The sequence below is a fragment of the Anabrus simplex genome, chromosome 3 (genome assembly GCF_040414725.1).
Source record: "Anabrus simplex isolate iqAnaSimp1 chromosome 3, ASM4041472v1, whole genome shotgun sequence".
Taxonomy (NCBI): Eukaryota; Metazoa; Arthropoda; class Insecta; order Orthoptera; family Tettigoniidae; genus Anabrus; species Anabrus simplex.
This window is the reverse complement of record NC_090267.1, coordinates 79,160,862-79,181,623: the sequence shown is the minus strand read 5'-3', so window position 1 is coordinate 79,181,623 and position 20,762 is coordinate 79,160,862. Positions and strand designations below refer to the sequence as shown.

Genomic DNA, 20,762 nt, shown 5'->3' with positions numbered 1-20,762 from the left:
TATACCTGAAGTCTAACCTGTATATTTAAATAACTAAGTTATAGCTATGTTGTCTGATTTTAGGAGGCTATGTGAAGCAAGATTCTGCAAAGAAGTAAGGCAGTGAATGAGAGTACTATGCCAGATTGTTTTTAAAATTTGATGTAATGAGTCTTTTGTGTTGCTTGTATAAACACATTTTTTGGATAGCCCTATAACTTAATATTTATGTTTTCTGTGTATAGTACATTCCACTTTACCAATTTTTAAGCGATTTTGGTAATAACTTTAGTCATAAGTAATGATAGGAAACTTATTGAATAGACCTTTAAGTAGTACTTAATTCAGTATTGAGTAGATTATTGGTAATAAAAAGGCAAGGAGGGCAGGCTGATATACCAATTTTCCAAAGACTGCTTTTCGAATATGGTTAACAAGTTATATTGTCAAGTCGACTTGCATCATAAATATGTCATGCTATTGTTTTGTTGTTTCCTTGCTGATGAAATAGGCACAAGGCAGTGGTAAAACAAAATTGTGTTCTGAAAAATATACATAGTTTAACAAACACATTCAGAGGATAAATAATAAAATACAGGCTATTCCAATTTGAGAAAAAGCTATATAATTAAACTCAAAACTTACTGTAAGTGCCATTTACCTCTGACACAATCACTACGGTATCTCACTGATTGGGCTTCTGTATTTAAAACCAGATTACTGATATAGGCTATGTTTTTATCTCTATAGGTAGATGTTATTAATAATTCTTTGTTATTGAGTTTATCATCAGTTGTGAAAAACATTTTGATATCTTAACTAACAGTACTTGATTCAGTATTAAACTTGTTTAACATTGTTCACTTATTTGGATGGGAGTGTGAAAGTAAATATTCTATATTCATTAAAATATGTCATGATACCAGAGGTTATTACTGTGAATATTGAGTTGCTTAGTTAATGTTCTCTAATTTTACCTCTCTTTGCTGGTATTTGTAGTCTTACCTGTTTTACTGCTTCTCATTCAAAGAGATAATAAAATTAATCTCCATATAGAGACTTTTTCACTCACAATATCAGCCTCCATAGTGTTACATTTAGTTGACGTCCTCACAGGACTGTGTTCGATTCTCGGAGATTTAAGAATGGCGTGAGGGCTGGTGTGTGGTTAAAATGGTATATGCAGCTCACCTCTTCTGGAGGTGTAGGGCCTACTTAAAAAGAGCACCACTTCAGGTCAAGGACACAAGTTTACTTTACTCTCTCAATTTCTTATTCTGTAAAAATTAGAGTGGCAGTTGTGATATTTTGATGAAATATCAAAGGCCTGTGTGTAAAAAAAAAAAAAAAAAAAAAAAATAAAAATTTGTCAGCAGGTTTTTAAATTTGCAGAAAAATATTTTTAAATACCGGTAATAGAATGTGATGGAATAATTCATATTTTCCTCATTACTTATCAGATCACAAGCTGTATTTCGTTTAGGCCCTACTTTCTGATTTGTTGAATACATAGGCCTAATGGTTTAGCACGTTAAATTTATCACGATTGTATTAGGCCTAGTTTCTTGTTCTTGTTCATTTTTTGTTTTGTGGAGGCAAGCTTTTAATTACTTGACTTGATAATACCTAATTTTGTGAATTTTACTTACATTTTTGGAGCCTATTATGAGGGGTTGAGATAAAGCATTATTCTTTGTAAACTGATTTATGATTGAATTGCCTATGAAGTCAGTTTGTATGTTAGGCTGTGTAAAAATACCTATGTTGTTTTATATAGGATATACCTACAAAGTGGGTTTAAATATTTTTGAACTAGCTAGGCAACACTTCGAGATAAACACAGAGCTCGAGTACATCCATTATAGACTTTCATTGCATTACATGTCGTCTGTAATATGGTAGGCAGCTATAGGCTACGTTCTTCAATTTGGCACCGTGTCTGATGATGAAGCATTTACTTTTGTCATTGCCTTAACTTGGTGTTTCAGTCAATATTCACTTACCCCTGGGTTATTATGTTGGGCTGGATAAGGGAAAAGGAGGATGAAGGGATGAGATAGCCAAGCGACATCTTCACTGCCTTCTCACCTAGGTGGACAGAGTTCAAAACCCAGCCAGTGCAAGTTTGTTTTGGAAATGTAAAATCATGTCTCTGTGGTTTAGACTCCATGTAACATTAGTAGTCTTATGGCTATAATTACAATACAAATAGTCACATGAAACTGCTTTATGATATTGGGTTGTAAACATAGCATAGTCTTTCATGCATGCTTTTTCCACAAGATTACGTGATTTGGACCTAATTTGGTCATATGGAAGAAGATGCATGTATCATAATGTTTCAAGTTAGCTTCTTGAAGGAACAACTTATTATTGCTTTGACCGTGGGGGAGTTTGAGCAGTTTGGAACTAATGATTCTTTACCTCATCTTGGATATGATCGAAAGGGGTTGAGCTACAGTGCATAGCTGATTAGCACCATTCTTCTTCTGTTTTTAATATACACATTTTGAAGGTATAGTTAACCGAGTTTTACCTTGATCAGAGCAATAAATTGAAATTACAAAATTCAAGTTTAGGCTACCTAACCCAGGTTCTGTTCAATCATAGGAAATTTGGAAATGTGGGTAACTGAATCCCGAGCACTGATAAAACTAAACTTGTCATAATTAAGCAGTTGAAACTGATGTTTGCTTACATTTTTTTCCTAGTTATATTCTGGCAGTTGTTTATGCATTTATTACAAAGTAATCTTTTGTTACAACATCTTGTAACTTAAGTGAAGCATGTAATAAAGCTTATAGCCTGCTCTCTAACCATTTTCAAATGAGCCATCACATATTTCATATCATTCGATGTATTATATCAGTTTGATTGTGGTTTTATCTAGCCTAAGTGAAAGTAAATAAACAAATTCCTTTAACTGGCCCTTCATGGCTGGTGGGTGAATTGAATTTCCTGTATTATCTGTCTGCGGTAAGGTGTACAAAGTTTGCTTGAGAAGACCTAGAATGTCCCATTCCAATTTATATTGGTCCCTCAGCTTATATTTGCTTCCTTGTTGACTTAACATCCTCTTTGTGAGGAAAGAGCTATTTATCCTTGAGCTTTGTGATAATGAGTCGACTAGAGTGGGCTATTGTCCTTGTATGTGTAGCTTATATAGTGCACTAGTGATACACTTGTTTTCCTGCTTGGTGGGTTTTCTAGCAAGTAAACAGTATGTTCATGCATGTGAACTGCTCTTTGCTCCAGCTCTTTTGATTTTTTTTTTTTTTTAAATTGTGGTCAGTGCTGCATGTACATTGTGCTACGTGTGAAAATTTTTATGACTGTGATGTCTGTAATACTAGTGTTATTGGTTTTACGTCCCATTAACTACTTTCACGGTTTTCGGAGGTGCCAGAATCTTGCCCCGCAGAGTTTTTTTACGTGCCAGTAAATCTACTGACACGAGGCTGACTTACTTGAGCACCTTCAAGTACCGTACTACCGGACTGAACTGTGATCGAACCCGCCAAAGAAGGCCAGTCACAGTCACAACAAAGTACTGAACACACTACCCCCTATGATCGATCAGTCTCTCCACATTTATTCTTTTATAGGTAAGATTGCTGGATTGAGTACCGGTGTGTTTAAAGGCTAAGATTTGAAATAAATTGGCATGGCTTATGTGTTTGGTACCATATCGGCGTGTACATGGATTAATAATAATGAATTGGGGAAGACGGAATACCTCTTCTTCGAATACCAGGATTAGAATATTAAGCCACAGTTGTGTTTCTCGAAGTTTCTGATCTTCGAAACAACCTTCAATTTGGCGTCGTGTTGGGAAAGAAAACCGGACAAGATGCTAACCAGGTTGGGAGGCTGCCTCATCGGACATGGTGTATGTTGTACGTACTTCATGCCCTCTTTTATTATTCTGTAATACTTGTCTCTAAAATTGAGTGGTACGCAACCCACCCAGTTGGCCCGGACTCGATTCCTGCCCCGACCACGAAGTTAAGTTTATTAAAATCGTCGGAGACGACTATCGCGGGAGTTTTATGCCATAGTTTACTACAGCCACTTCTTTCGTAATCAGTTATTGTTGTCCAAGATTCCCAAACTCGTGGCAGTATTGTTATTATTATTATTATTATTACAGTTACAGTAGTTGTTGAACCATTGCAGGTCGTCTGTGAAAAAAGAAAAATATCCGAATATAAAAGCTACTGCAGATACCCCTCCAAGTTAACACGAGGGCGACGCCAAGGCTGACGCCGAGTGGTATTGCAGCATATCGCGGTTTACTGTCACCATATAATTACACATCGTCAGACTGTTTACTCAACGATCACCACTTAGCACCTGCCCTTCTAAGGCATAGTTCACAGAGGTACACAGGACGGGACGAACGGAACCAAGAGCAATGGGAGCGAATGAGAATTTACATCAACTAAACTATCGAAGTGGATTGGAATAACCAAGGGAGATGTTCAATACCTTTCCAATGTTATTGAAATCATGCCCTTGGCATTCACGTCAATGGAATTGGCCCGATATTCATCATTCAATGCATTGACCATTTATTTTTATCGTCGTAAATAAAGTGATTGGTGTGTGTAATGTCCCAAATGTTGAATTCTGCTGTTTATTCATTATAGAACCCGAAAGACAAATCCAGTAAAATGTTCCAAACTATAAAATCATCCTGTTCCTTACTGGAGCGAAGTCCTTTAATTAGTAATTAGTTGAAAGTCCAATTAACACGGTCACGTACCGTAATGCTTTAGGTGTAGTATGTTGGAAACGTAAACCGTCCAGTTTAAAACATATTAGTCAAAGAAAAAAAAAGAGGGGTGGGTGCGCGAGAACATTAATTCCCGTACGACCTCAATCGCACGACCATGAAGGTGGTATGGATAGCAATGTACTGTATTACTGGTCATAGAGCTGTTCGATGATTTCTGGCTGTCAGAGATGTGGAAAGCATTTGGCGCGATTATTCACTTCTTTATCATCAGGGACTGACATTAAGAAAAAAACATTGGTTTTATATCCCACTAACCACTTGGGCGGTTTTCGGAGACGTCGTGCCGGAATTTCGTCCACAGTTCTTTCGCGTGTCAGTAAATCTACTGACACGAGGTTGACGTACTTGAGCACCTTCAAATACCACCGGTCTAAACTGGAATCGAACCCGCCAAAGAAGGCCAGCACATAAATATCCTCTGAGCTACTGAGCCCGGTGATCTTACCTATAAAAGAAGAATAAATGTGGGCAGATTGATCGATCATAGGAGGGAGTGTGTTCAGTACTTTATTATGGAAAATATTGTGCTGTTATAATCGCTCTTCTATCTCAGTTCGCAATAATTTCATAGCGATTAGGAAACATTTGTCGTTTGGGCATAAAACGTACATCATTATGCCTTTCCGCGTTTTGTCCTTAAACCTGTGTGAATGATACAGCACCTCCACAATCCTCTGTTATAAACTTGCGCTGTGGACTTGTCAACTTTTCCGACTGTTAACATTGAAATAATTACAAACTGAGATTATATCTCGTTTACTAGGTATTTATAGCATGTTCTTCCGCAACGTCCTGACCGAGACGTTTGTGCGAACAACTTTGTCTATCCAGTTCAGTCATCTCTTTTTTATCTCTTAATTCCCAGTGCCCTCCTGCCACTGTTCCCACCCGTTCCCACTACTGTCATACTGACTTTTTGATATCTTGAGTCCAGCCAGCATTCTTTCATGCATAGCTAGAGCGTTCTGAAAAAAGCGATCTAAAAATAGCTTCGCCTGCAAACACACTTCCTTCTTACAAATTTTCATTAATGCAACTATCGACTTACTGCTTTAGCCTTGTTAAACCTCGATTAGATTTCACTTACTGTACTGCCATTCTGAGAGAATAACCTGAATACTTCAAGTGATCCATCTGTTCTCAACCGACAACACACAGATCTTGGGAGTACTAATTTTCATATTGTCCCTGTATTATGGATATTGGATTGCTAGTTTATCACTTAGTTTTCCATTAAGACTAATTCATCAGCATAAGCCAAATTACTACATTTACACCCAACTGAATCACGTCCTGCCATTTTACATCTGTAAATAAGAAATCGTCGTAATTGATGAGCAGCTATATTTAACAACTGCAGCTTTGCCTAACCCTTCTAAGTACCTACTTTGATCTAAAAACAACTGCAGGTTGGACGCTAAAAGGTGTAACAGTTTATGATGAAGATGTGTGCATAAATATGACCAGCTATTGTATACAGTTATCCTATTACTCTGGGGTGATTTTTATCCATGCCTTTCCACTGTATTTTTCATTCTGTTCAGAGTTTCACCAGGAAGGTTTCCTTTTACATTGAGTAAATTAATTCAAAACGTTACGTTGATATGTACCGTGATTCCCCAGGACCTTAAATGAACTCATATAATTTGCATAGTTTTTTCTTAAACGATTCCAGAGGAGTAGGAGATTTATCGAACGTCTTCTGTGATAAATTATTCCAATTCCTAAACGAATATTCCCCCCATTTTCTCCTCTTGAATTCTAACTTCATAACTTATTATGTTTCCTTTCAAGGTTATGCATCTGCTAATGTCATTCCACACATTTCTCCACTGGTAGCTTGGAACATACAATTTAGTCGAGCATGCCATACTCCCAAGTCTTCCCAGCCTAGAGTTTTTTTCTATTTGCTTTACGTCGCTCCGACCCAGATAGGTCTTATAGCGACGATGGGATAGGAAAGGCCTAGGAATGGGAGGGAAGCGGCCGTTGCCTTAAAGGTACAGCCCCAGCATTTGTTAGGTGTGAAAATGGGAAACCACGGAAAACCATCAGGGCTGCCGACTATGGGGTTCGAACCCACTATCTTCCGGATGCATGTTCATAACCGTACGGCCAACTCGCCCGGTAGCCCAGAGTTTGCGACATTTTCGTAACACTACTCTTTTGTCGGAAATCGACTGCAAGTCTCGTAGGTATGCTTGCAATAGTAACAGTCGTGCAATATTTGCTATGTCTGGATAGCATTACCAGATGTACTCTTTAAAGAGTTCTAGATGGGTGTACTCTCTGTTTACAGTCAAGTGCTTTTTTTCTTATACTGTCTTAACTAACAAATAATTTAAAAATTTAAAGGATATCTATATGGTGGAGCTGAGTGAGAGATGTTAGCCAATCCCAGCACTGCTGGTAAAGCCAGCATAGTTACAAACAACGATCCATTGTTATAGAGCTCACTCATCTCATTGGCTGAAGGTCATGTTCATTTAAATGTTCAGAAGTTTAATGCAGGAGAAAGTTGTCCCAAAATTCCATCTGATTGATGAATTTTCAAATTGGAAGGAAAGGGGGTGTTGATTTCAGTGAGGAATTTCTAATGGAGAATTGGTGATCTACTTGTGTTTTGAATTTCTGAATATATGCGAGTTTTTTAATACCATACCTGCCACAGTGCAAATATGGCAATTTTTTTAATTTGATGGAAGCACAGTAGACATCAGGAAGAAATAGACTATCATTGATTTCATTGAACTTGTTGTTGTCTAGTTCAATTTTCAAAGGCGTGAATTGTATCCTGTTCTATGAACATTTTTTAGGGTCAAGAACTGCGTCATATCATCACCGGGCTCGATAGCTGCAGTCGCTTAAGTGCGACCAATATCCAGTATTCGGCAAATAGTAGGTTCGAACCTCACTGTCGGCAGCTCTAGAGATGGTTTTCCGTGGTTTCCCATTTTCACATCAGGCTGTATCACGGCCGCTTCCATATCACTCGTCCTTTCCTGTCCCATTGTCGCCATAAGACCTATCTGTGTCGGTGCGACGTAAAGGAACTTGTTGAAAGAAAGACTCTATACCATTAGACGTTCTTCAAAATGCAGCTTACGGTAACATTAAATACTGTATGTGGTTAATATGAGGAGGGCAGGCCTGACCATTGTAATTATAATTTCCCTTCTTTCTCAGTTCTCAGTCATTACGTGGTAAGGGTTAGGCGTATACTGATACTACCACCCTGGCCATGTTCCGACGAGTCATTAAAATTGTACTTAAAACATCACTTCACCGATCTGGTAACCCTGTGTCCGGGCAGTTGCACCTGCAATTCATTTTGAACTGACGCACCCTAATGGTTGGTTGTCTGTCACGTGTTGTTTTCACCTTGGTAACATCGCTGTTGGGGCGTGGTATGTTGACGTGTGGAACTCAACTGTTTATGGACGGCGGCTTCGCTCATGATAACCATGAATTATTTTGTTACATTGCGACCGTTAGGTACTTTACCTGATAAGGTGTAAGGTAAGTAAGTGGCCGTGGCTTGTGTTGACATTGAGCAATACCATAAGTACAAGTGTGGAATCCGACAAGGAAGTTACGTCTTGTTCGTTTCCGTCATTCGTAAACATTCGGCATGAATATGTCGCTCCATAGTCTTTAACTTACCGCTGTTTCTCATTAGCGGAATAAACCACCCGTGCATTACGATGTGCATATTGATTGCCTAGCCTGTGATTGTGAAGCTACCTTTGCATATGCCTGAAAAGATTTTGTATAGTCTTTATCGGGACGAATTTCGAAAAATGACACTTTCCCGGAGAGTTGAGGGATCAGTGTTGAAAATTTCCACGAACTCACATTATTATTATTATTATTATTATTATTATTATTAGAATCGGCCCCTCGGTCTAGAGGTCTGCCTTTTACTCGGAAGTCCCAGGTTCAATTCTTGCCCAGGTCCGGGAATTTTACCTGGATTTGAGGGCTGGTTCTAGATCTACTCAGCCTTCGTGAAAACAGTTCAGGAACTAATTTAAGGTGAGATAGCGACCCCTGTGCAGAAAGCTAAGAATAATGGCCGAGGGGAATCGTCGCGCTAATCGCGCGCCGTCTCATAATCTGCAATCCTTCGGCCGTGGTGGTGATTATTGTTGTAAGAGGAAGTACAATTAGTCGGGCTGAATAGCGGTCGCTTGGTAGCGTCATGAAGAGTTTTATTCTCCTTATTAATATTCCTGTGGACAAGTGCTATGTCGCTTAAGAGGGCGAATTCTTGAAAGTAACAATATCTTTTTCCCTAGGAACGAGAAATCCTTTCAGGGAATTTGTATGTTTAATCATCAGCCCGAAGGCTGGTTGGATCCTCAACTGCTTTGCCATCAGCTGTCATAGATGGCCTAGACATCACTGAAGAGGCGTACTAGGGGAATGAGGAGTGCGGTAGTTTCCCATTGCTTTCCTCCGAGCCAGAAGTTGCTGTTACATATCAGTCTGCCAAGTTCACAAATGCATGCACCAACCGACTCTGCGAGCAACATTTTCACACTATTCATAGCAGGGACTGTCTGAACAAGGAATGACATTACTAGCATCGCTCATATCTGTCACTTTCATATTGTCAAAGCCAAGTATAAGACAGAGACAGATCTATGAAAGCAACAAAATTGCTCTAGCCTATACCAGAAGACATAGTGCACTGTAAACACTAGGTCCCGCCAGCAAAGGCACTCAGGGAATTTATGTATAAGTGTAAAGTCAGCCCTAACGCTGGGAAACTGTTAGAAATTCGGTGTCACTTCTCAGCCACGTTGTTGCTATCGTAATTTAATTTTTTTTCCCGTTTATTTAAAACATTGGTTAGGCCCAGTAATCTCTTGAGTTAGAATTTCTTCATATTTCTGCATGTTGCTAGTACATAAAATTATATATTTAGTTGAATTCTTGTAATAGTTTCGCATCTCGAGAGTTTTAGTTGTTACTTCGTCAGGACTGTCCACGAATGTTTATATTTTAGACCAAGGTAGGCAGTATTTTTTTCATCGTTGATTTATTGAAACCATACCTTTTTGCTGTAATTCCTAAACTGGAAGCTACCTTACCTTCAGCATTCATTTTCTCGCACTACGGGAACCCATTAATCACTTTCAGGTTTTCGACTTTCCAATTTTGTATTTATTGGAATTTTAACAATTACAAATATCATCCACTTTCAGTGTTTAAACCTTCAACTGTGAACCACTTCCCCTTGTATCAAAGACTAACAAGACCCGTTTCACACTAGTTTCCGGTGGGAACTTCTTCGGACAAGAGTATGTTACCTAGAGGCACATGTGCTTCTCACCGGGCTCTTCTCTCTTCGTTAAGGCTCGCTCCCACCTAGTGGAATCGAATGGAACCGAACAGCTTAAAATTCCACTCGACCGCTCACATCTAGCGGAACAGAATCGAACGGGGTTCTACGAGAAACTTCACAGGCTTGCAATGGTCTGAACAAATAAGTTTGAATACTCTCTGTTTGGCTGTCTTGTTAAATTCATGCACCCAGAAACTTCTCCGATCTCTCGTAATTTTCTACCTCCTCACACCTTCTATCAGACCATTGTATTTATTGGAATACCTTCACAGTTGAAGGTTTAAACACTGAAAGTGGATAATATTTGTAATTGTTAAAATTCCAATAAATACAATGGTCTGATAGAAGGTGTGAGGAGGTAGAAAATTACGAGAGATCGGAGAAGTTTCTGGGTGCATGAATTTAACAAGACAGCCAAACAGAGAGTATTCAAACTTATTTGAATGTTGAATACGCGATGAAGCTAAGTTTCGACGGTAGGCCTACTTCAGAGTTACTGTATTGCAATTTCAACAACTATTTCAGATAGTAGAATTTAACAGAAAAGTTCAGTTTTACAGAAGGAAATGCTACATCAGATGCAATGGGTGTCCGTGATCATTTTTGAAACTACTTTAATGCAGTAGATTGCGTCCCGTGGAAGGATGAAATCATTAATCGAGGAAGCCTCAACATTCCTTTTTATTATTTTTTTACAATTTGCTTTACATCGCACCGACACAGATAGGTCTTATGGCGACGATGGGATAGGAAAGGGCTACGACCGTGGCCTTAATTAAGGTACAGACCCAGCATTTGTCTGGTGTGAAAATGGGGAAACCACGGAAAACCATCTTCAGAGCTGCCGACAGTGGGTTTCGAACTCACCATCTCCCGAATGAAAACTCGCACCTACGCAACCCTAACCGCACAGCTCACATACGACAGTTTGAAACCTAGGGAATGCCTCTTACGAAATCGTTCACTGAAAATATAATAAACATTTAAAGATACGTCCTATGTGAGATGTGATGTCAATTATCGTACTGATATACTGTATGTGGACTCCAACATAACATGATTTTGTGATGAAGTGAACAAAAATTATGAAATAAACTATATAGAATACAGTAACCTACCACAAAATTGAATATGCTAATAAGTTTGGTTTTCCACAGCCTTGCTTATATCCTCCAAGGCATTACTTTTTACGTTGTTGCAGTAATGCTCGTGGGTTTTGTAGTAGAGGAAATTTTATTTTTGAACTAATCAATTTTTCCGTGCCTAGTATCAATAAGTTAAATAAACAATCACAAAACAGAACATTCCCGACCGTATCCAAGAAACAGCTGACTCTCCAGCTGAAGCTGATACACATTTGCCGGCTTGCCGCCAAATGGTCGTCCTGAAGATCTCGACTCGATCCGACCGTCTACAAAGTTGCACGAATCTTGATAATTCTGTTCGATTCCGCTCCACTAGTAGAAAAATATTCTTGGCAGAGAATCCTGTTCCGTTCGATTCGATTCGACTCGTGGCGATCGCTATCTCTATCTCCCATTATACACATGTTAAAAACAAATTCTATTCGATTCCATTCCACTAGGTGGGAGCGGGCCTTTACTCGTCTCGAAGTCGCTCACGAGGAAGTTAGTGGTGTTTGAGAGTACACTTAGTCACTAGTACTCGGTACAATGACGAACATAATGCGTATTTTGGATATTGAGAAGCTAGGTGTTCCTGACCCAACTTTAAAAAAAACGTCTGTGTGTTTGGGTAATTTCGGAAACTTTTACCTAAATTCATCTGTTTGACGATCCCACATTACAGGGTGAAATGCCGGGCTGAGTGGCTCAGGCGGTTGAGGCGCATATGTAACACAGACCTATGGTGTTTCGCACATTGTGTCACTATTTACAGGCAGCGCAAACCTATGGTGTTCATCACATAAGTGGACTAACCACAGGGATTCGCACTATCCCATGGTGTTCCTCACGTAGTGGGTACTAATCATAGGTAACGCAGACCCACGGTGTAGCTCATATAGTGGTACGAATGGCAGGTACTGTAAAATGCATCCTGAGCACACACTGTCGCTACTAATCACAAACCTATTGTGTACTTAACATAGTGGTACTACGCGCAAGTAAAAAACGACCCATGGTGTTCCCTGCGTGGTGGTACTAATTACAAGTAGTATAGTTCTGACGCTCAACGCATACCCACGCGGTATCTTCTGATCTCAAAACTTGGCCCACCCTGGTAATAATGAGGGTTGTCAGTCTGCCCGCCCTAGTGATAATGACGGTTGTCAGTCGGTTTCTTTCCTCTGGACACAAGGGGCACACGTGTCGTTTAAAAGGCAAGTGAGCGTTCTCAAAGGCAAGGTTGTCATATTTTGCGTCGATTATTTAAACAAGTTAACATTTAATTTATTCTACAGTCAAAATATAAATATAAGAACTTGATAATGAACCACAGCACAAACCATTGTCGCAGAATAATTTGTTTCTTTCTTTCTTTCTTTCTACTACGACGGCCGAACTTTGGTATAACCCTCTGTAATACAAATGATAGTGTGTTGTGTACTGTAGTTGTAGAAAGAAAGAAAGAAATGGCATATAAACTCGACAAAGACTAAACTTTTATACCAAAGTAGGCCTATTAAAATATTAATTTTATGCTGCTAATATCAGTGTCTCGCCACTGCTACCCGACTATCACTCGCGGACACGGAACCAGTACTACTCGGTCGAATATCACTGCTATTGGTGCTCGGTTGAGGATCGTTTGCGTACACTGACAGATTTAATTCAGGATTTTCTAATGCGATTTCCAGGTGTGATTCCCACGGCCTCCACATTACTGCATGAAGCGAAGTGAAAAGCAACACACTTCACGAATATTAATTAACGAAGCAAAGAAATAATCCAAAACTTTCAAACAGCGAACAGAGCAAGTGCGAATTGTTTGAGCTGAAAAAAGAGACTGACGTCTATTTAACAAGAGGTGCATTGGCAACAGAGCTGTAAGCATTTCTGAAGGGGAACGCGAACTTCCGTTTTAAAGTCCACTGCCGTCATAAATCACCCCCTGCTAGGTCAGTGAGTGGCCAGGGAGATCAAACGTTTGTCGAACTGTTTGAATGCCGTTGGGTATGCGTAGCCCGTCTCAGCTATATCATGGTTCTAAGTTCATCTCTTGGTCGCCCCTTTTAGTCGCCTCTTACGACAGGCAGGGGATACCGTGGGCGTATTTACCATCTGCGTCCCCCGCCCACAGGGGGTTATGTATTTGGTCCGCGAGAGTTATTTTATTTCCCTCAAGTCCCCCGGCAAGCCGGTTAGGACCCCCTATCCGCCACCTGGGATGCGCCACGTGGGAGTATCACCTCTCCCCCTGCTACGCCAGCGTATAGGTTCGTGGTGAATCAATTTTGTTACTGTCATTGACCTATCTCAGACTCATCCTTGGCATTGAGATATGAGAATGTCACTCATCGGGTCACTTGGTGCATGCATTTCAGTGGGCCTGGCAGACTGATATGTAGGCTAATATCAACATGTGTCAGGGCGAGAAAAAGCAATGGGAAACCACTTCACTTTTCATTTCCGTAATATGCCTCTTCAGTGACATTTAGGCCATCTGTGACACCTGATAGCGGAGCTGTTGAGCATCAAACCAGTCGTCGGGCTGAATACTCAATACAGACAAACCAATCCCATTTCTCAGGACTGTCAACTCATCTAGCAATTTTATTTCATTCCCTTCAGGAAATCCTTCTGTAATACGTCCCTTTTCATCTTAGCTACATGCCATCTCTTGGCTTCCGTTCCGTTTGCAATTCGGTATTTCATGTCCAGCAAGTAACCGTCCAGGGAAGGTCTTGCAATCTCTGCCCAATAAAGAGAAGGAAAAGGGGGTTATAGACTGGTATAAAGAAGGAAGCGAAAGTAGACTGTTAGAAATATGCACTGATCATAAGAGAGCCCTACTAATTTCAAAGACCACAAAATACGCTTGCATAGATGAATAAGACCTACAGACTTGAAAATATCAAATCACTTTGGACTACCACTGCATTCCAGCTCCTGTTACAATTTGGTTTTCATCTCCTTTTGTAAATTGTATTAAATCTTCTATAGATCCGTATATTTCGATTTCTGCACCATTACCTGAACTAGTAATACTGTGGCGGATACTGGAAATATGTCTAAATTGACAAAAAAAAAAAAAAAAATCCTGATGTGGTAACCTACACGCTGCCCTATTTTCCTAAGCATTTTATTAAACCAAATCCAGCATTGCCCTTACGCGATTTAACAATTCTGAAATAACCCTGCTCCATCAGCCTATGCTCATTGTTGAGAAAAGTGCTTATAATGTAACGTTAACACAATTTAACACAAATGCTCCAATTCATTTACATAAAACAAGTTTACAATTCACTGCACTGACCAAGAGATACATTGTACGCCATGATCTACACCACAACCAAAGATTACACAAACAAGATAAACAGTGTTGTGTCACTTGTAATGTTCATAGATATGCCAGTAAGATATGACACGGCAGTCCATGGAATAAATGTGGTTGCGTAACATCCTCCCACCTTGCAATTGTTATTTTCAATTGCAAAATACTCCGTACCACAACTGAAACACAAACACATAACACAATAAATAAATGAACACAAAAGCAAGGTCACATCAAGAGTATTCACAAATCAAGTCTTGATGGCACTTTAATTCTCCGCCCCCCTTTTGACAATTTGAATTCTTCATGTGGAGGCTTTGTCTCAGGCGAAGTGATAGTCACAGTTTCAGGCTGCTTCCACTCCTCTGGAGTTGTGTGCACCTCCAATGGATAGAGACGCTGGAGTGGTCTGATCAGCTCTCCCTCAGATGTCTTCAGTTTGGCTACTCTTGCTACTTCATCCTTCCCTGGATACACTTCCACGACGACCGCGAGGGGCCAGTTGATGCGTTTTGTGGAATCTGCTCCTATCAATACCACATCTCCCACCTTGATGCTGTTGGTCTTCCTCTGGCCGTGGTGAACTAGGAGCGCCAAGTATTCATTCCTGAATCTTTGTCGTAGGTCCTCACGTAGTTTCTGGAGGTACCTACATCGTTTAACATAGTCAACCTTGTCAACTGCATACAAATCTGGAGTCTCATTTGTAGCAATACCCTGCAGAAATGTTGCTGGTGTCAAAGGCTTTAGTTCAGACGAATGGTCCGCAATGTATGTAAGTGGTCTAGAGTTGATCGTCGCCTCGCAATCACACAACACAGTATATAACTCTTCATAGTACACAGAGGCTCGTCCCAAGATTCGACGCAGTAGTTCTTTCACTGTTCTGATTAGTCTCTCCCACGATCCTCCCCACCAGGCTGCTGTAGGTGGGATAAATTTCCAAGTAATCTTTCTCACAGCCGAGTGGGTGACAATCTCATCCCAATCCAACGCTTTCAGGGCATTATTAATCCATTGAGCCCTGCATATTTATTGGATTGAAACTGCATTGGCGCTGGGATTATTTTGGAGGAAATATAGTGTCGCTTCATATCATGAGAAATTTCTTACTTACAAGACCATTAAAGAAATATACATTAAAACAAAAGGCTTTCATACCACAAACTGCGGAACAAGGAATACTGTAAAACATTTTATTTTATTAGCATCACGGGACCGTGTTCAGTCCGCCTGCTGAGCTGTAACACAGTCTTCTCTTTGCACTTCCTCTTCGATTTCCCCATCTATTTGTTCTGCAGGAGCGTTGCTCACACTAGTACTAATATTACTACTAATTTCACTGAAAAAAATCATTCCTAATCATCATTACGTCCTAAAAGGGGTCATATATCGGTAAGTATCAGTTCTATACTGGCAGCCATCTTGTTTACAGGCGAATCTAAAAGCTAGAGATAGCCCACTTCAAACTAATATTACCAAGCACACTATCGATATATATTAGCAAAGAGCATATAACATTGCAAAGAAAGAGTCCCTACACAAATCACAAATGCAACTCACTCTGCCATCTCTTGAGGAAAAGTTGAATTACGTAGTAAAATGAGACAACGGAACAGTTCCGTGGTCCGGCGTTTGGTCCACCGAGACGAAGCACGGAGCGGTTCCGTGGCTCGGGCCCAATGAGTTAAGTCCTATGAAATTGGTCCCGTTGTCTGAGTACAGCACAGAAATTCTTCCACGCCGGGCAATGAATCTTCTTAACGCCAGAATGAAAGCATCAGTTGTCAAAGACTGCACCAGCTCCAGATGTATCGCACGATACACCGCACAAGTAAATAATACAACCCACGCCTTTTCTCCAGACTTTAGGTACAGCGGTCCAGCATAATCCACTCCCGAGACCTCGAAAGCTGCTGTTGAGCACACTCTATCTTTGGGCAAAGGAGCAAGAGCTGGTGCTGTAGGACTAGCCTTGTACCTTTTACATTTGACACATCTTGCAATAACTCTTTTTGCCACTTTCCTAACTCCAAGAATCCAAAATCTTTCCCTGAGTCTAGCTAACAGCGTCAGTAGCCCTGCATGCTGTGACCGATGATGTTCGTCCCAAACCAATCTGGTCACGATGGCATGGTTTGACGGCAACAAGATGGGTTTCGTGAATGCTTCACTTTCTTCCCCAAAGGTAAGTCTTGTTTCAACCCTCAGAACTCCCATTTCGTCCTTGAATACCCTGACTTTCTTCTCAAGTTCCTGCTCGTGATCTCGAAAGCATTCCTGCTGCACAACTCTCAACAAGGTGTTCTCGGCTTGTTGCATTTCTTCACCAGTGAGTTCACCTCTTCTTGCTTGTTTTGCCTTAGTAAGGTTGCGGAAAAATCTGATGATCCAACCAATCATTCTGACTATCTTGATATAACTTGAGAAATACAAGAGACGCGAGCAAAAGTCAGGTGAACTACACGCCACACTCGATATAACTGTCTTCCGTTTCTCAATATTGACTTCGTCTTCAGGTGCGGCAATTTCATAAAAAGGCCACTGCTCTGGATTATCCTTTAGCCACCGTGGTCCTTCCCACCATTTGCTCTCAAAGAGTGCCTTTGGACTGCATCCCCTTGATGGAAGATCTGCTGCGTTCAGAGTCCCCGGTAGGTGGCGCCAATCATCAGTATTGGTGTACTGTCGTATTTCATGACAACGGTTACCCACGAATGTACTCCAGTTGTCCGCCCGCTTTATCCAAGTCAAGGCTACTGACGAGTCGCTCCAAAAGAATGTTCTGCACCGTTGTAGTCCCAACGCCTCTTTCACTTGGGTAGAAATTCTGGTACCAATGACTGCTGCCAACAGTTCCAAACATGGTATAGTGACATGTTTGACAGGAGCAATCCTCGCCTTAGCCTGGACCAACTGGACCGATACCTCTGCGCCTCTCCTTGCCCTTAAGAATACACAAGCTGCATAAGCAAGTTTGCTCGCATCACAAAATACATGAAGACTGATATCTTCCGCTCCCCAGTCCACTTGTACCATTCTCCTTGGAAGGCGACATCTAGCTAACCATTACATCTGCTCCACCCAGTTCTTGAATTTACTTGTAATGCTATCCGGAAGCTCTTCATCCCATCGAAATTTGTGTTTCCATGTTTCTTGCAGCATCAGCTTTGGTAGTAAGGTAGACGGACATGTGAAGCCAATTGGGTCGAAAACACGCTGAGCCACAGACAACAGATTCCTCTTGGTAACTCGACAAGTGGTCATCGCAATGGTTTTGACATCACAGAGAAGCTCATCTGTAGTGACATCCCATAAGAGACCCAGGACTGGAACAACTCCATCTTGCATCGCAGCTCTGTCTTCTTGATGAACGGGGCTGCTGATCCATCCGCGAAGATCAAATTGTGCTGTAGACATCAGTGCAGTAGCTTCCTTCACAAATTTCTGCAACTGTTCTTCATTGGCTACACTGGTAACACAGTTGTCCACGTAGAAAGAGTCTCTGAGTCGCTCTGCAGTACTATTCAGTTCCTCAGGCGCATGTCTCAAGTGATGTGATATAGTCGCACCCAGTAGAAATGGACTAGACACTCCAAAGACAACTCTGCAGTGCCTGAGGATTGCCACCTCTTTGTTACGACAGTCCTTCCACCAAAGAAATCTTAAAAAATCCTTGTCACCTTGGGCTAGCTTGATTTGTAAAAATGCCTTTCTGATATCAGCTGTCACTCCAATAGCGTGTTTTCTGAATTGTATCAACAGCTTGGGTATTAATTCCACCAAATTGGGCCCTTTTTCCAGACAGCTGTTAAGTGAGTTGCCTCTTTTATCTTGGGCTGAGGCATCGAACACAGGCCTAATTTTGGTGGTCATACTAGATTCCTTTATTACTGGCTGGTGAGGGAGGTAGTGACCATCATTCTTGCTGGCAGAGGGTATCATTTCCACTATGCCCTCTCGCAGCCATTCACGAAAGATTTCATCATACTCTTCCAACTTGCCAATGGTTTCTAGTCTTTTGCTTACACTCAGCAATCTCTTCTCCGCTAGAACGTAGTTATCCCTCAGCTGCGGGTGCCCCTCTTTCCAGGGAAGGCAAACCTCGTATCTTCCTTCTTGGTCAACTTTCACTGTCTTCTCGAAGAATTCAAGTGTCTCTGCTTCTAGAACTTCTTTGGTTTTGACATCTGCCGGGTCGCTAATGCCTATGGCTTCCAGACGCCACAAATCAGCTACATTAAAACCTGCCATACAAAAGAGGTCAGTTACTGTATTGCAGTTGCTGAATATTCTGCGCTGCCCCATCACCGTCCAGCCCAGCTTAGTTTCGAGAGCAACCATCCTGTCATCTAAAACTAATCTGCAGCCTGTTAGCAGCTGCCCCATTACGTCTGCCCCAAGTAATATCTTTACCTCAGGAACATTATAGCCCACATCTGATAAGATTATGTTGTGGTTTCGAAGCACTGGGTAATACCGCTGTGTCTCAAGCCGGGGTACAAAATCACAAATTTTCTGTTGGTCCAACATAGGAATGGTGCACTCAAATTTTTCATCTAAACTTCTAAGAGTAACTTCATAAATACCGTGCACTTCTCGCCCTGTCTCTACTCCACCAAACAGATTATGTATTAACGTCTCTTCCCCTATCTTCTTCAGCCCAAGCTTGTGAACACTGTCCTTCGTGATGTATGATCTTTGAGATCCCGAGTCTAGTAACACTCTTGCCAACTTAACAACCTTGTCCACCGACACTTTAACTACCAAAGTTTGCAACAATGTCTGACCCTTTTGATGAGACAGTAAGTTCTCTGTTCTACCTGGTTCGTTTCCTTTCTCAACTGAACTTTTCTTGCTGCTATCGACTGGAATCATATCCTTTAAACCCTTGCACATAATAGTGTGATGCCCCTTGCAACAAATCAAGCACTTGAGTACAACTTTGCACTTTTTTGCACTGTGGCCCACCTTGAGGCAATGAAAACATGCTCCTTTCTTTTTCAAAACTTCTTGTTTTTTCTCTGTAGTGAGACCTCTAGTTTTAAAACAGTCCTGAGACATGTGGTTCCCTTTATCGCACCAAATACAAGCCCTATCACCCCTTTTCTCTTCACTCGAGAAAATTACTGCTGCTGTCGGTAGCTTTTCTTTGTTATTTTGCGATGCATTCCCACAGCCACCTAGGAAATTAGAACGAGCCAGAAGGAGACGTTCTTCACTTTCTACCTCTTGTCTCAAAAATCTCAAAAGTGTCTCGAGATAATTAGATTGGTCACCCTTCTTACATGCCTGCGACATACGAGACCGCTCCCATGCTTTCAAAATGTCATCTGGTAGTGCTGATTCTACAAGCGGGTAGAGCATTGCCGCATATTTATCGCTAGTAACCCCTAGTGACTCTAGTGCCCTTAACTGGGTCTCCAGTTTATCAAAAAGACTCCGTAGACTTATATCATTTAGCATGCTACTCTTTTGAAGTACTAATTGCAAGAGTTCACGAACGTAAATCTCAATCAGAAGTTCATCTCTTGCAAACCTCGATTTTAATTGCTCTATAGCTTTCTGATAATTTGAAGCTGAGGGTGGGAAACTTTCCACGAGTTCTCTAGCTGACGTCCCGGGCACAGTAGCCTGGCAAAGGTATTGGAATTTATCCTCTTCCTCGATTTCGTCATCCTCATGTATCTTTCTGAACTGCCCCCAGAAGGCTATCCAGTTGCGCACATCTCCATCGAACTGTTTAAGTTCTAATTTCGGCAATCTTAAATTTCTTTTACTCCTGGATTTACTAGAACTAGTACTAGCAATACTATTTGCCCCATTGTCACTGAGCGTGTCATCATGCAAAAAATTCTCATACCTGGTCTTTAAGGTTAACCATCTTTCGCGGTATCCCTCCATGATTTCGTATTCGGCATTGATTTCTTCTTCTTCTTCGTGCTCTCCGGCGTACCAAACATCACGAATTTTTTCATCGAGCGCGAATAATCGTTCAGCTTTGTCCTCGAAGATCTTGAATCCTGCGGAGACCTCTTCTCTTGTGGGTTGTTCTGCATTTAACTTCTGTTCAAAGTCATTGCCAGCACGTGTAAACAATCGGCGCAATTGTGTTCGTTCACTTTTCAATTTCGTAATTTCTGCCATATTTACGCGGAAACTAGTCCTGTCGCGGTCGCC

The 20,762-nt window shown here is 41.0% G+C and overlaps 1 protein-coding gene across 4 annotated transcripts in view; it reads left to right on the top strand.

Moving 5' to 3' along the window:
• Cip4 (formin-binding protein 1-like Cip4) overlaps positions 1 to 20,762 on the top strand; it is a 668,861-nt gene that overhangs the window by 925 nt on the left and 647,174 nt on the right. The window lies entirely within an intron of this gene.